Source organism: Vulpes lagopus, chromosome 15 (genome assembly GCF_018345385.1).
Source record: "Vulpes lagopus strain Blue_001 chromosome 15, ASM1834538v1, whole genome shotgun sequence".
Classification (NCBI taxonomy): Eukaryota; Metazoa; Chordata; class Mammalia; order Carnivora; family Canidae; genus Vulpes; species Vulpes lagopus.
The window spans coordinates 26,399,914-26,413,916 of record NC_054838.1 but is presented as its reverse complement, the minus strand read 5'-3'; the positions used below and the strand labels follow the sequence as shown (position 1 = coordinate 26,413,916).

The window sequence follows — 14,003 nt, the reverse complement described above, 5'->3', positions numbered from 1 at the left end:
AGCTCTGCGTGTGTGGGGTTTTTCAGCCTCTGGGCATAAAGTTTCCGTTCTTTCTCTGTTGTATCTGTGCTAATGAAAGCACTCAGCACATTAACAGGATGATTGTATTATGGGGCTTTATAGCCCCAGGGCAGTAGAAGAAACCTGGAAGCATTTTTAAACTCCGTAAGGAGAACTTTTTCTTTGCAAGAGATTTTTTTAATATCCTATAAATGACAAAGATGATCACATGGCATAATGGAGTGGTTAATATGCACATATTCATTTCTCATTTAGAGGGCTGACTGCAGCAGCAAGGACTCTGCATGCATACTTGAGATAGTCTGGTCATCTCGGATATTCACTCTTTTGCAGCCAATTTTGCCAGGAAAAAAAAAGTGAAGTGTTTTTTGGTAGGAAGAACTTTCAACCAAAGAACCATGACCCCCAGTCCCAGATCTAGTCCTGTCCCAGGCCACATAGCAACCTGGCTCCCTCCAGCCCCAGCTTTTGTTGGAGTGTTTGGGGGCAGGGGTATGTCATGCTCCTAAATCCCTAACCTTCCGGGGGCAGCCAGCCTGATGGTGATGGATTTGGTCCCTATCACCAGAGTGCATTTCTTCTCCCCAATCCACTGCCACTGGCTCAGGCCAAGCCCCCTCTGGACTGTTACAGTCATCTGCTGGCTGCTGTTCCCTTTGCTCAGGCTAGACACCTCCCAAACCACTCTCTTACTCTGAAATCCGCATCTGACTCTGTTTTTCTCCTCTGGTTTAAATACTGGCCAGTTGCTCCCATTTCGTGTAGGGCAGTCCACATTCTCCAGGGGCTTTGGAGGCCCTCCACCGTCTATGGCAAACTTCTTTCCCAGCTCTCCCCACCACACAGCCAACACCCTGGCTGTACTGACTTTTGGGTATTCCTCCACGGTCTTCATCCTTTCTCCCACTGTGCCTTTGTTCAAGCCAGCCTCTTTGTCTGAAATGCCTTCTTCCTCCGACTGGTGGCATCTCCCTTATGTTTGAAGGTAGAACCTAACCTCAGCACGGTTGGTTCAGCTGATCTGTTGTACTAAGCACCTGCTGTAGCATGCTTAGGCGTGGCCCCTTCCGTTGATTGGGGGCTCCCTGCCTGGGCAGTCAGTGCCCTCCTGCACGCTCCCTTGCACTGTGCAGGCTTCTGTGATGGCGCATTACATTCTAGGGCAGTTTCCTGTGCTGGAGGGCAGACTTGTGTCTGGTACCTTTTGGACCCCCAGCTCCTGATAGGGCTGGCCTAGCCAGGTGACGTCTGGGTTTGCAGAAGTGACTTGGAGCAAGTGTACAAGCCCCACATGCACGTGCACACACACACGCATACATACTTTTGACATACATGGCTGTTGTACTCAAACAGAGCCCAGGATTGGGTGGGGGTGTGAGTCAGGGAAGATTCCCTGGAGGAAGTGAACACTGCGCTGCTGACCCAAAGGAGAAGCACTCTTTCCCTCTTCTCACTTCCTTCCTGGTGCTGGTGCTGGTGCTGAAAACAGCTGACACGGCCTGTGAAAAGGGAAATGTTGGTATTGTGAATTGGGGGTTGGGATTTCCTAGCCTGGAGGTGATTAAATCAGGCACGTGCCTCCCTCCCTCCTCCCTCCCTCCCTCTCTCTCCTCCCTCCCTCGTGGTAGTCCCTCCCCTTCCCTTCATCCCCGCCTCCTTTCCCAGTCTCCTTTATCCCCCCCCCATCCCCTCCCTCCTCCTCCCCCTCCTTCCTCCCTCCACTCTGTTCCTTCCACACAGTTTCTGAACCTCTACCCAGGCCAATGCTGGGGGCTACAAAATGAATTAAAAATAAGACATCTATATTTTTCTGTCTTCTTAAAGTTCATGTTGGAACCCGCCCTTTCCTTTATCGGTCTTACTGGATCTGAGTCCAGTTCTTGGCATGTCACTGTTAGCTCTGCCACTCTGAGCAGCTCAAGTCACTTCTCCGAGCTCTTAGTTATACCATGGAGATGATAATACCCTCCTCCCAGGATTGCAGTTGATAATGTGTGGGAGGTGCTGAGCAGGTGCCTTTGATGGTAGTTCCTCTTTGAGTGAGAGCCACTCTCCAACTGGAAGCTCCCTGAGGGCACCACCATGTCTGTCCAGTGTGTCCTCAGTGACAGCACAGGGCCAGGCACACAGTACATCAGTGGGATCAATTATCCCAGTTTTCCTGGGACTGTCTCAGTCCATCTTAGGGAACTCCTTTGTTGTGGGTGGATGGGGACAGTTGGTCACCCACACTACATTCTCCATAAGGGTTTGTAGAATGGATGTATGAGTGAATGAATCATGAGGGAAGGACAGAGGTAGGACTTGGGCAAGCAAGAGCAGGCACCAGGCAGCTGGTTTGCCGGGTGAGGGGTGGTCTTGTGAAGGGCCTGGAAGGCCGAGCAAGTGGAAGGTGGGAGGTGGGCGTGAGGCCCTTTCCTGCTTGGCAGCATGTGGGCAAATTCAGGCCCTGAGTCTGTGAGGCTGTTGCTTTCAAGCAGGTTTCAGGCTTCCAAGGCCTGTGCACCCTTTCTCTGACACATCCTGAGAGGAGAAGGCAGCCTCTGATCCACTTCTTCTAGGAAGGCCTGTCAGAAGCCACCAGCTGCTCCTCTTGTTCCTCACACAGTGTACGGTGTTCCAGCATGTCTGCCTTCTGAGCTCTCCACTCCAGACCGTGAAGAGACTGGGCAGAGAGGTCTGGGCTGGGAGGTGGGAGAGCAGGGCTTCAGCCCCATTCCCAGAGCCCAAGCTAGGCCTCAGCTTCCCACCTGTCCCCTGGGAAATCCAGCCCTTTCTGCCAGATGTCTGTGAGATGTCACTTGTGAAGGTCCCTTGGCATGTCTAGCCCAGAGTAGGCACACGATGAGTGTCATTTGTTGTCCCTTTCTATAAATGGAAACAAAAAACTGGCTCTGTGTATCATCCAGGGCTGATGTGTGGACCAGATGGGATGTGGGATGTGGGAACACTTGGGAAATAGTGTCATCTCCTTTAGATATCTGGGGATGGGGCTCTTGGTGGGGGTGTTCCTGTTGGCCCAGGGTTCCAGGCACAGGTGGGGCTGACCCTGCCCACCCAGGCATAGAAGATACTCCTGGGGATGTGCTCCAAGATCACAAAGAAATCCAGCGCTGCTGTCCATGTGAGCATACATACTCTGTGGGCCGGCCCTGCGCTCAGATGGGCTCTGCTCTTCTGCAACCATGGCAAGAGGGAGACAGACAGAAGGACTTGGTCCAGTTGTGGGAAGGGCTTAGTAGCAGCAGGACGTGTGACAAGAAGAAGGAAAGTCCTCCGGAGCCTCCTCTGTCTGTTGGGCTGGAGGCAGGGCCTTTGTGAAGGCGGGTGGTGATCGGATCGCCTCTGGGCCCTTCCTCCAGCCCAGAGGCGGATTCACCACGAGGCTGCTGTACCTTCAGCTTCAGGCCCCTTGTGCTCCAGGGCCCCTTCCAAGACCTAGGCCGGGTCCACGTGCTCAGAGGCTTTGTGAAAGGTGCAAAAGGAAGATATTTTTGTACTTTTTTTTTTTTTTTTAAAGAGGGCTTCCAAACAATATGAACTCATTGGAGTGTGGATCTGCCCCTGCTCAGGCCAGGTGGTCCTCTGTGCCAGGATGTTGGTGCTTTATCCCTACATGTGCTCAGGGAGGTCTCATCCCACCTGTGTGGACCTGGTCAACACTTGCAGCCCTCCTGCTGAGCCAGGACTTGAAAGGCATCTGAGGGAGCTGGTTCGGGCTAGGCCCAGCTGTGGATCTTACTTGCTGTGTTAAGCAAGAGACTGGAATAGTCCTGCCCTCGGTCTTGCTCATCTGTGACATGGACGTAATACCTACCTGAAAAGGCTGTGGAAATGTTTAAATAATGGACCACAGGTGAAACTGCCTGGTAAGGTCCCAGGTTCAGTAAATGTGGATGGAACCTGGATGGAGATGGGCAGGGGTGGGGTGGGATGGTTGGGGGGTTGGGGGAGTGTGTGGGCAGTGCCCCTTCCGTGGGAGTGGAGCCAGTCTGCCGTCTGTCAAATTCACCTACACTGTGCTGTACCTGGTGCTGGGTGCTGGGATCCAGACGGCTGGGGTGGGGGGCTGGTGGTCAGAGGACCTGAGAGGGTGAAACGTGTTTATCAGCTGTCCAGTACAGTTCCCTGGGAAGGGGCTGTTGTAAACAGAGTGGCCCTTTCGTGGGGGAGGGCAGAGTGGAAATCTGGACTGACCTTTCCTGCTCCTGGGGGGCAGGGAGGTAACAAGCCTGACCGGTTTTTGTTTGAGAGACCGAAGCCCTGGCAGGCAAGCTGACCTTTCCAGCTTAGAAGGGAAACCAGGCCGGCAGGGCGCGCTGCTTCCCACATCCTGCCTTGCACAGAGCTGGGGAAAGGTGAAGGTTGCTTAATGGTCCTCAGGTCCTTCCCACTTTCAGTGCCCCCTACAGGGAGGGGGGGGAGGGTAGTGGGGTGGGGGCTAGGAGGAAAGAGTATAAGCTTTGGTGTAAGGCCAGGGTTCACATTCCACTACTACTGCTTATGTCTGTGACCTTGAGACAGGTAATCTTGCTGAACCTCTGTTTTCCTGTCTTTAAAATGGGGACGGGCACCTAGGTGGCTCAGTGGTTGAGCATCTGTCTCGTGATCCCAGGGTCCTAGGATTTGGTTATGCATTGGTCTGCCTGCATGGAGCCTGCTTCTCCCTCTGCCTATGTCTCTGCCTCTCTCTCTCTGTGTCCCTCATGAACAAATAAATAAAATCTTTAATAAATAAATAAATAAAATGGAGGTGATAATATTCTTTCCCCACTGCCAGAGTTGTAGTAAGGCCTAAATGAGATATCGTAGGGCTTAGCACAGGGTCTGGCACACAGTAGGTGCTCAGTAAATGCTGGTTATCCCTCTCTCCTCCCCCATATCCCTCATCAAGCTGTCTTGCATTCTACTCCTTTACCCACATGTGCATACCTACAGTTGGACTGAGCTCCCTGGGGGCAAAGGTTATGTTTTGTTCATCGGTCATTATACCCCCAGCCCTGGCACAGTGTCTTCAAGACGCCTTGAACTGGTTGGCAAGAGGCTGCACTGGCTCAAAGAAAAGAGCAGTAAATCTCAGCCAGAAACTCACTCACTGCACACCTACTTTGCACTCCCGCCAGAGGCCTACTGGGTGCTCTATGCCCTGCAGAGCTTGAATGGCCACTTGTAGCTTGCTGTCACCCTCTGTGCCAGTGACTTTCTTTTCTTTTCTCTGGTCCCAGTACCCGGCACAGGGGGTACTCATACATTTTTGTTGAATGAATGGCTGCCCCCCCCCCCCACTTTCCTGAAGTCAGGCTTGCTGTCCCTCCCAGCCTAGCCTTGTTCAGCTTCAGCCTCATTCTCTTTAAAATGGGGAGCATAGTGATACCAGGTATGCAAGGGCTCAACTGTGCCTCAAATAAGGTAAGCACCCCATAATATCAGCTGCTTTTTTTCAAATGGTCTTCAAGGGTCTTCCTCCGAGGGGGAGAACATTCCATTCCTGCAGACACTCTCTGCTGACCTCACAATGGATTTGGAGCTCTGTGCAAACTGTTTATGTTTCCCCAGCAGAGTTTATTACCCAGACGGGCCTACTGCAATTAATTACAAGCAGAGCAAATAACTTGTCCCTGGGAGGCTGGGCTTGGCATAAACATTTACATCCAGCCAGGGGCCAGCCCAGGGGCTAGGCTCTTTCCTCCAGCCTTTGGAACGGAGAGGGATCAGAGGATCAGGGTCGAGAGGCGTGGGATGGGGTGCTGTGCCAAAGAGCAATAGCTTTCCTTCAACTGCTTTTCCTGGAGGACTCCTTAGCCCTTTGAGGTGCTGGGCCTGTGCTTTCTCTTTTCATCTCCCTCATGCATCCCCCAGGTAGAGCCCCTGTTTAGCAAATGGGGAAATCGAGGCTGAGCTAAATTAAGCAGTCTACTTAAAGCCACACAGCTTGCAGGGGAAGGCAGGAGCTGAAGGTTCCAGTGGCAGCTATGTGGAAAAAATAGGCTAGAAAAGAGAGGCTAGAAGTTGGGAAATCACCGAGGGATTGTTTACTCGTTCGCTCACTCGTTCATTCACCACATATTTTTTGGGCCCGTGTCCTGGGTGAAGAGAGCCAGAGGAGGCGGTGCTGACTATTAGTGCCGACCCAGACTGATTGCCTCCACATTGAATGCCAGGAACTCCCAAGGGTGGTCCCATTAACAGGCAAATGTGTGGCAGAGGTGGTTTCTTAAGGGGTAGGAAGGAGATGGCCTCTATGGGTCTCTAGTGCTCAGAGCCACACCGTCTTACACAGAGAGGAGGCCTGAAGGGGAGTGAGTCTTCAAAAGGAAGTGTCCTTGGGGTGCTTAGTCAGTGAAGCATCTGACTCTTGATTTTGGCTCAGGTCGGGATCTCAGGGTCATGAGATTGAGCCCCATATCCCATTCTGTGATGGGCATGGAGCCTGCTTAATCTTTCTTTTCCTCTCCCTCTGTTCCTCCCTCCACCTCTTTCTCTCTCTCAAAAAACCCCAAACCAAGAAAACCAAAAGGAAGGACTCTCTGAAGTCAGCGCACTCCTCCCAACCTGGAGTCTAGAATTCTAGAGTCCCAAGCCCCTATTTTTGGTCAGAGAAGGTTCAGAGAAGGTTTAACTCAAAGTTGCACAGCAGGAAGGCATAGTGGGCGTTCCTGGCAAAGGGCTTTTTCTAGTGCATTTATGTCTTAGGGGTGAAATGACAGATTGGCAGGGGAAACCCTCATGACTGTCCTGATACCGTGCCCCTTCCCACTCCATGGCTGTGAGTCCTGTGTTTTCTGGAGGCCTTTCCAGCTCAGCAATTCCTGCTCTGCTCAGCATTCTTGCTGTGTAGCTCTCTAGAGCCTTCTGCTAGGGGCCATCTTCCCTCGATGCCGGAAGGAAAGCTAAGACTCAAGGAGGAAAATAAGCAGGATCCTCCTGCCCCATACTCCTTTTGGACATAGTGTGCCTGGATCTTGGAACTTTTGGCGTGGGCAGGAGCGCATCTCTGCAGCTTTAGGCCCTGGAGGACCCTGGGGCCTCGCCTGAACCATCCACTCTGTGTTGTCCGTACGTGGCTCAGAGCCTGGCATGTGGTAACTGACGTGCAGGAAAGGTGTGACTTGCAGGGTGAGTGAATGGCTGGTGGGATACAAGGATACTCTAGGGAAGGACACTCTAATTTGGCAGGTGGGGGGCTCCGCTCCAAGTCTCCACTCTACTACAGATGAATGTCAGTGTTGTTTCCAGAAAGGAGACAGGACAATAGTCCTCATTCCCAGGGTCATGGTAAGGATCAAAAGGCGGCAGAAAGTGGAAGCATATGGTCCAAATGTACATCAGTGATAAATGGCTAAACGGATTGTGGTCTCTCCAAACCATGGAAAAGTATTGAGTTGTAACAAGGGATGGCACACTGGTGCATGCTGTGACAGGGACAAGCCTTGAAAACATTGCTCTAGGGGCGCCTGGGTGACTCAGTGGTTGAACATCTACCTTTAGCTCAGGGCCTGATCCCAGGGTCCTGGGATCAAGTCCTGCATCAGGCTCCCCACATGGAGCCTCTGCCTTTCTCTCTGTGTCTCTCATGAATGAATAAATAAAATCTTAAAGAAAAAAGAAAAGAAAAGAAAACATTGTTCTAAGTGAAGGAAGCCAATCACATAGGTCAAATATTATAGGATTCCCTTTATATGAAATGTCCAGAATAGATCCATCGGTAGACACAGAAAGCCAACATTGGTAGCTGCCAGGGGCTGAGAGAAGGGGCGGATGGGGAGAAGAAACTATCTATGGGTGAAGCATTTTACTTTGGACCTGTGGAAATGTTTTAGAAATGGAGGAGGTAGTGGGTTTTTTTGTTTTGTTTTGTTTTGCACATCTTGAATGTACTAGAGCTCCAGCCACTAATTGTTCACTTTGAAATGGTTAAGTTTTATGTTATGTGAATTTCACCTCAATACATTATTTTTTTAATTGTAAAAAAAAAAAAAAATCCTGCATCTGTTAAGAGGGGATACTGGAGGTAAGACATGGGTGTTGGGTGAGGTTCCTAGAGGAAGATGGTGTGGGATTGAACAGCATTGATAGGTGCGGGTATCAGATGGGAGGCAGTTTCGCTGAATGGTTAGGACCAAGGGTTCTAGACTAAGACTAAGAGGATTCCAAGTGATGTGGTCTTGGGCAGGTTATTTAAACCTTCTGTTTCTATTTTCTCATCTGTGAGATGGGAATTATGAAGTATTTTATTATGAGAATCTTAATCTTTTATTGTGGAAATTATATAATTTTCCTGAGGATTAAATTAGTTAATATTTGTAAAGTGCTGAGAATGCCACTTGGCATAAAATAAGTACTATGTGTTAGCTGTTGTTATGATTGCTCATTCACTTTTTTTTTTCTCATTCACATTTTTATTTATTTGCTCACTTACTGAGCTCCAGGCCCAGGCTGTGCTCTGAGGACCCAGGGCCTGTTCTCAGGGGTGCCCTTACATCTCGGTGCAGGAGTCAAGCCCCCACACTACCTCCTCCCTGGGCTGTGCCTGTAGCTCCAGCTGTTAATGAAAATCGTGCATCACCTCCTGCTTCTCAGAGCTGCCTGAGCAGGCACTGTTTCCCCTAGGACCTGGCAGGCCTCTTTCATGGCTTTTGAAAACACCCAGGTCTTGGGAGCTGGTGCCTTGGGCTTTTTGGAATGTTAGCAAGTCCCTGGGCCTTAGTTTCCCCTGCTTGTCATGGGAGAGATCAGGCTGGCCATGCTCTGGAGTTCTCAGTGTTTTTTAACCTCCAGACCTCTGGGCCTGTGTTTGGGATGGGCCTGAGGTGTCACATCTGTTGAGATTTAATTTATAAAAACTGGACAGTCTTTTTTGGGGGCTGGCATTCTGGACAACCAAGATGTTGGAGTGGGAATCAGGGGTCCCTCCTGAGCTCCAGCCTGCAAGCCTTGGCTTCCTTTTGGCTAGCCGCTGCCGGCTTCCCCGACCCTTCCAGCCGTTATTTTGGCTCAGAGTCTCGTGGACTGAAAGTCTGATTCTAGCTGCTTCCGTCCCTGCTCTGTCAAGCTCTCCATGTTGGCACCTTTCCCCTCTGCCATCCCCAGTCTGTCCCTCTAGCATGTCATGTCATGTCACATCCCTATCCCCTCACTGTGACAGTGAGTACACACACAATCACCGGGCTATGGTGACTCCCCTTCACCCCCAGCAAAGTCTTGCTCAGCTGTTGTACCCCCTTTCCAACCCCTGGATCCCTCAGCTCACCTCCAGCTACCTGCCCTCCCTCCCCCCAGGGCTATGTCTCCACCTGCTGGCTTCCTTGCCAGATGCTCATCACAGAGATTGTCCCAGGGCAGAGGAGCAGAAAAGTCATTCCAGGAAGGAGCTTATTTTCTCTCTTCTTGTAAAAGCAAAGCTACATCTTAAGTAGCTTGAGTCAGGCTTCCAGAACTCCTCCCTGGTGGTGGGAGGAATGGATAAAACAGGCAGTTGCCGCTGAACGGGAGGCCTCCGGAAGAAGGCAGAGCCAGAGTGAGGCCAGGCATCTCCAGGTTCTCAGAAAGCCCTGATATATTCACATGTCCTCTTCTGTCTTGCAGACATGGGCACCACACTCCTATACATATGGACCCCAGCCTTCAAGGGCCTGGCTCGCTCTGGTCAGGGAAGCTTTCTTTGGTAGAATCCTCACTTACTCAGCCTTTCATCCATCCAGGGGCCTTTGCTCAGTGCCAGGGGCTGTGCTGAGCCCTGTGGACACAGAGTGGGGCCAGACCAGGTCCCCCGCCCCCCGCCCCCCGCTCCCGCCGGCCTGAGGGCTGGTGAGAGAGGTTGCTGGGCACTCAGAATACAGTGCCGTCTGATAAGTGCCATGTATTCATTTGCTTGTTCAACATGGACTTGCTAATAAGCACCTGCTATGTACCAGGCACCATTCTAGCACCTGGGCACCAGCCCAGAGCAAAGTAGGCAAGGACCCTTCCCTTCACCAGGCTAACCTTCTTCAGCTGTTGTGTCATCCTAGAGACAGAGTGACCAGAGTTCTGAGGACACATTTAAAAAGAACTGATATTTATCTTTCAATAATCATTTTCTTAAAAACATAAAACTGGGGCACCTGGGTGGCTCAGTGGTTGAGCATCTGCCTTCAGCTCAGGTCGTGATCCTGGGGTCCTGGGATCAAGTCCTACATTGGGCCCCATGGGGAGTCTGCTCTCTCTCTGCCCCTCACCCCGCTCGTGCTTTCTCTCTCTCTCTCTCTCTTTCTGTCTCTCAAATAAATATATAAAATCTTAAAGAAAAAATAAATAACACAAAACTTTCACATTTGGACGAGGAGAAGATAACAATCCGTAATTTCATTGCTTTGGAAGAACATTAAATATATATATATATATATATATATATATATATATTTTAATGTTTGCCCTATTTGTATCCATATGTGCGTACATGTATGTGTGCATGTGCCTGTGCCTGTGTACTCAAACACAGTTGTGCTTAAACTATGTGTGACATTTGGACTAATGCTTTTTATTCCGCCTCCAACATTTTCCCTGCATTAATAAATCTACCTCTATTAATGACACAGAGTTCCTCATGCAAATGCCCCACGGTTTATTGAACCCTCCCCTCATTTGACATTGACATTATTTCTAGTTTTTTGCTATTATAAATAATGCTGAAATGACTTGCTGTGAAGCTATCCAATTACTTTCTAAAGGCAAGGTCCTGGAAGTTGCAAGGGTCCAAAGCTCTGCATCTGCCCCCGCTCCCTTTCCCCTGCACATCTTTGTTGTCATGCAGGGTGTGGGTTCTTGCCCCTGGAGGAGAGGAGGTTCCCACCAGGTCAGTCTTATTATGAGTTGTTGCATTTCTCTTTTGCTGCATAAACAATCAGCCAATAACTTAGTAGCTGGAAACAACCTTCATTTTTTATCTCTCCCAGTTTCTGTGGGTCAGGATGTGGGAAGGGCTAAGCTGGGCATGTCTGGCTTCGGGTGTCTTATGCGGTTGCAGCTGGCACAGGGGCTGGAGCAGCTGGGTGCTTGCAATGGGACCTTGTTGATATTACCTCTGGAGTCTGACCATGTCTCACTCTCTCTCGTTGCTACCTCTCTAATGTGGGCCACTTTCATTTCTCCCGGGAATGAATGATACCAGCTGAACACACACAGCACTCTCTACGGGCCAGGGGTTGTTCCCAAGTCTTTACATACATGAAGCTGCTTATCTCATCCTCATGGTGACCCAGGGAGGCAGACACTCTTGTGATCTTGCCTCCAGTTCATAAGCTGTAGATCTGGGATTTGAACCCACGCAGCCTTATGACTGATCCTGCCCCCTGACTGGCCTCCCTGTGTCTACTCAAGCCTTTCCACCTTTCCGTTCTCCACCCAGTAGCCAGAGTGAGCATATTAAAATGTAATTACATTGTTTGTGTCTGTTCCCTGCTGAAACCCTGCCAATGTCTTTTCATGGTGATGGTAATATCCCGACTGCTGACCAAGGCCACCTGGTAACCGGGCCCTGCTGTCCTGCTCCTGCTGGCCTCGCCCACTTGCTCCTGCTTCTGAACTTTCCCACTGTAGCTTCTGTTTATTTTGCCTCCATGTAACATGCCCACTCTTCGCTCCTGTCAGAGTTATTACTGCTGCTTCTTCAACTCCTAGCTCAGATCTCACTTCTTGGGGAAGCCTTCTCAATTTTTCAGGCTGGTCAGCCACCTATCCTGTGCTCTTGGAGCACTGTATTTGACAGCACTTCATGTAAGAGTCGTTGTGCACTCTTTCTTTGATGTCTGTCTTGCAGGGCTGTTGTGTTGCATACTTGCAGAGGGTGCTGTTGGCATTGTGGTCTGTGCCATGGGACCCCCTGGTGTTGTGCAGTTTGGAGCTCTGCTGTCTTCCCTGCTAGAAGGGAAACTTTGTATAGACAGGGTCCATTGCCCAAATCTGCCAATAGTCACCATTCATCCCCGGTAGTCAACAGTGTCTGACATGGGCAAGGCATTCAATACATATTTGTAGAATATTATTAATAATAATAAGAGCTAATGTGTGTTGCCAAGGGCTAGGTACTACATTTAGTTAATCCTCCAAACAACCTTATGGGGTAGGCCCTCTTGTCATTCCCTCATTTTATTTATTTTTTATTTTTAAAAGATTTAATTTAATTATTCATGAGAGACACACACACAGAGAGGCAGAGATATAGGCAGAGGGAGAAGCAGGCTCCCTGTAGGGAGCCCAGTGCAGGACTTGATCCTGGGATCATGCTCTGAGCGAAAGGCAGACGCTCAACCACTGAGCCACCCAAGTGTCCCCTTCCCCTCATTTTAGATGAGGAAACAGACTGAGGAAGGGGAATCACTTGGCGGATGTCCTCTAGCAAGTGGAAGGTTCACCCACGGCAGACTGGTTCACTATGATAAAAAAGTGAATGAGAGACGTGTCTCTCAATTCTAACAGCTTAGAGCCAGCCAGATGAGGGAAAGCACAGACACAAGTCATTGCAATAAAGCTTCTCAAACAGTGGTGAGGACTTATGTGTGTGGGGAGGGGTGTTTCCTCCAGGAGGGAGAGAGGAAGGAGAGGAAGGGCCCCTGGACAGGAAGTGGATTTGCTTTGGGGCCACTGTCCCACTTGGACACCAGGCTTGGCCGCAAGCTCCAGACCACAGCCTCTGTCTCCCTAGCTCACTGTCACGAAATGAAGGCCTGAGGAAAGAAGGTACTGGCCAGGACAGGGATGGGGTGGGACTCTCCTATGTGCTGACATCATAGCAGAGGCATCAGTTCTTACTTACATGGAGGCTTGTCCTTAACCTGGTGCTTCTCCTGAGAGGAAAGGGTATAGAAGAGTTCCCATTATACAGGTGAGGGAAGGGAATGACCCAGGAAAGTCAAGGGAATGGTATAAATCCCAAAGCCAGGACCAGAACCCAGATCCCTGGAAGCCCCCTCAGCCTGCAGCACTGTGTGTGTGTGTGTGTGTGTGTGTGTGTGTGTGAGTGTGTTTGTGTAAGAGTATGAGTGTATGAGTGTGGAGTGGTGGTGGGGACAAAGATGATGCCTCCTCCTTCCTCAGTGCCCCGGCTCCTCCTGACTCCTAATCCCAGCATCGTGTCCTACCAGAAGAAAAGGCCCCCATTAAGGCTTTGTGGACTGTCCCAGAGTGCCTGCCAGTCCTGGTTGTCTGGGAGCCCGCAGTCACCTTGGTGTCCCCACTCCATCCGTTGAACTCCTTGGCTTTCCCACTGGCCTGTGGGCTTTCTAAGGGCTAAGCCTTGACTCTAGCATCAGGTTGATTTTGCTGCACAGTGTTTTCTGAATTTGTGTTAAATCCTGTGTGGAGCCAAGCCCAGCTCAGAGATTGGTTCAGGGACTTTGGGAAGAGCTGGTACCTGAGTGGGTCTTGAAGGAGCAGTAGGAGAGACCAGGTGGAGTCTGTATCCCCTTCCTCCCCGAGCCCCGGTCCCTGCGGAGACAGAGCTGGGCAGGCCCTGGTGATCGATGGGGCCTCCTCTCCCTGCTGCCCCAGCTCCAGTCTCTAGCAGGGCTACCCAGGCCCTGAAGCTTCCAGAGACTCCAGCCCTGGGCGCCTGCCCAGCCACCGCCCCTCTGAGGCCCCGGCTTCTTTCCCTGTCTCCTTCCTCACAGGTCTGTCTTCTGGGGATTCTGTTTTGGTTGGAAAGAGGAGGCGGAGGTGTTTGCGTGTCTGGCTCTTTCCTCCTTTCTCATTCCTCCTCCCTTCCTCCCTCTTGCCTCTCAAGATGTTTCCTCTGCCAGCCTGGCCGCACTCCAGCCTCCCTGCTCCTCAGTAGCCGTCCTCTCCTGCCTGGGGCTTCTGTGGGCTCTGGCTTTCCCTCAGTGCCTTCTGTCTCCAGACGCGGGGTTCCATGGGGCACATCCTTCAGGGTAGAGGCACATTGCCTTCTCCTTCCCCAACTGTTTAAAACCCACATCTCCTGGGAGAGGAGACTGCAAGCCCATTCT

General features: G+C 50.8%; 1 protein-coding gene across 5 annotated transcripts in view; it reads left to right on the top strand.

The window, feature by feature from the left end:
- Positions 1 to 14,003, top strand: part of ARRB1 (arrestin beta 1) — a 77,092-nt gene that overhangs the window by 12,055 nt on the left and 51,034 nt on the right. The gene's annotated exons all lie outside the window — the stretch shown is intronic.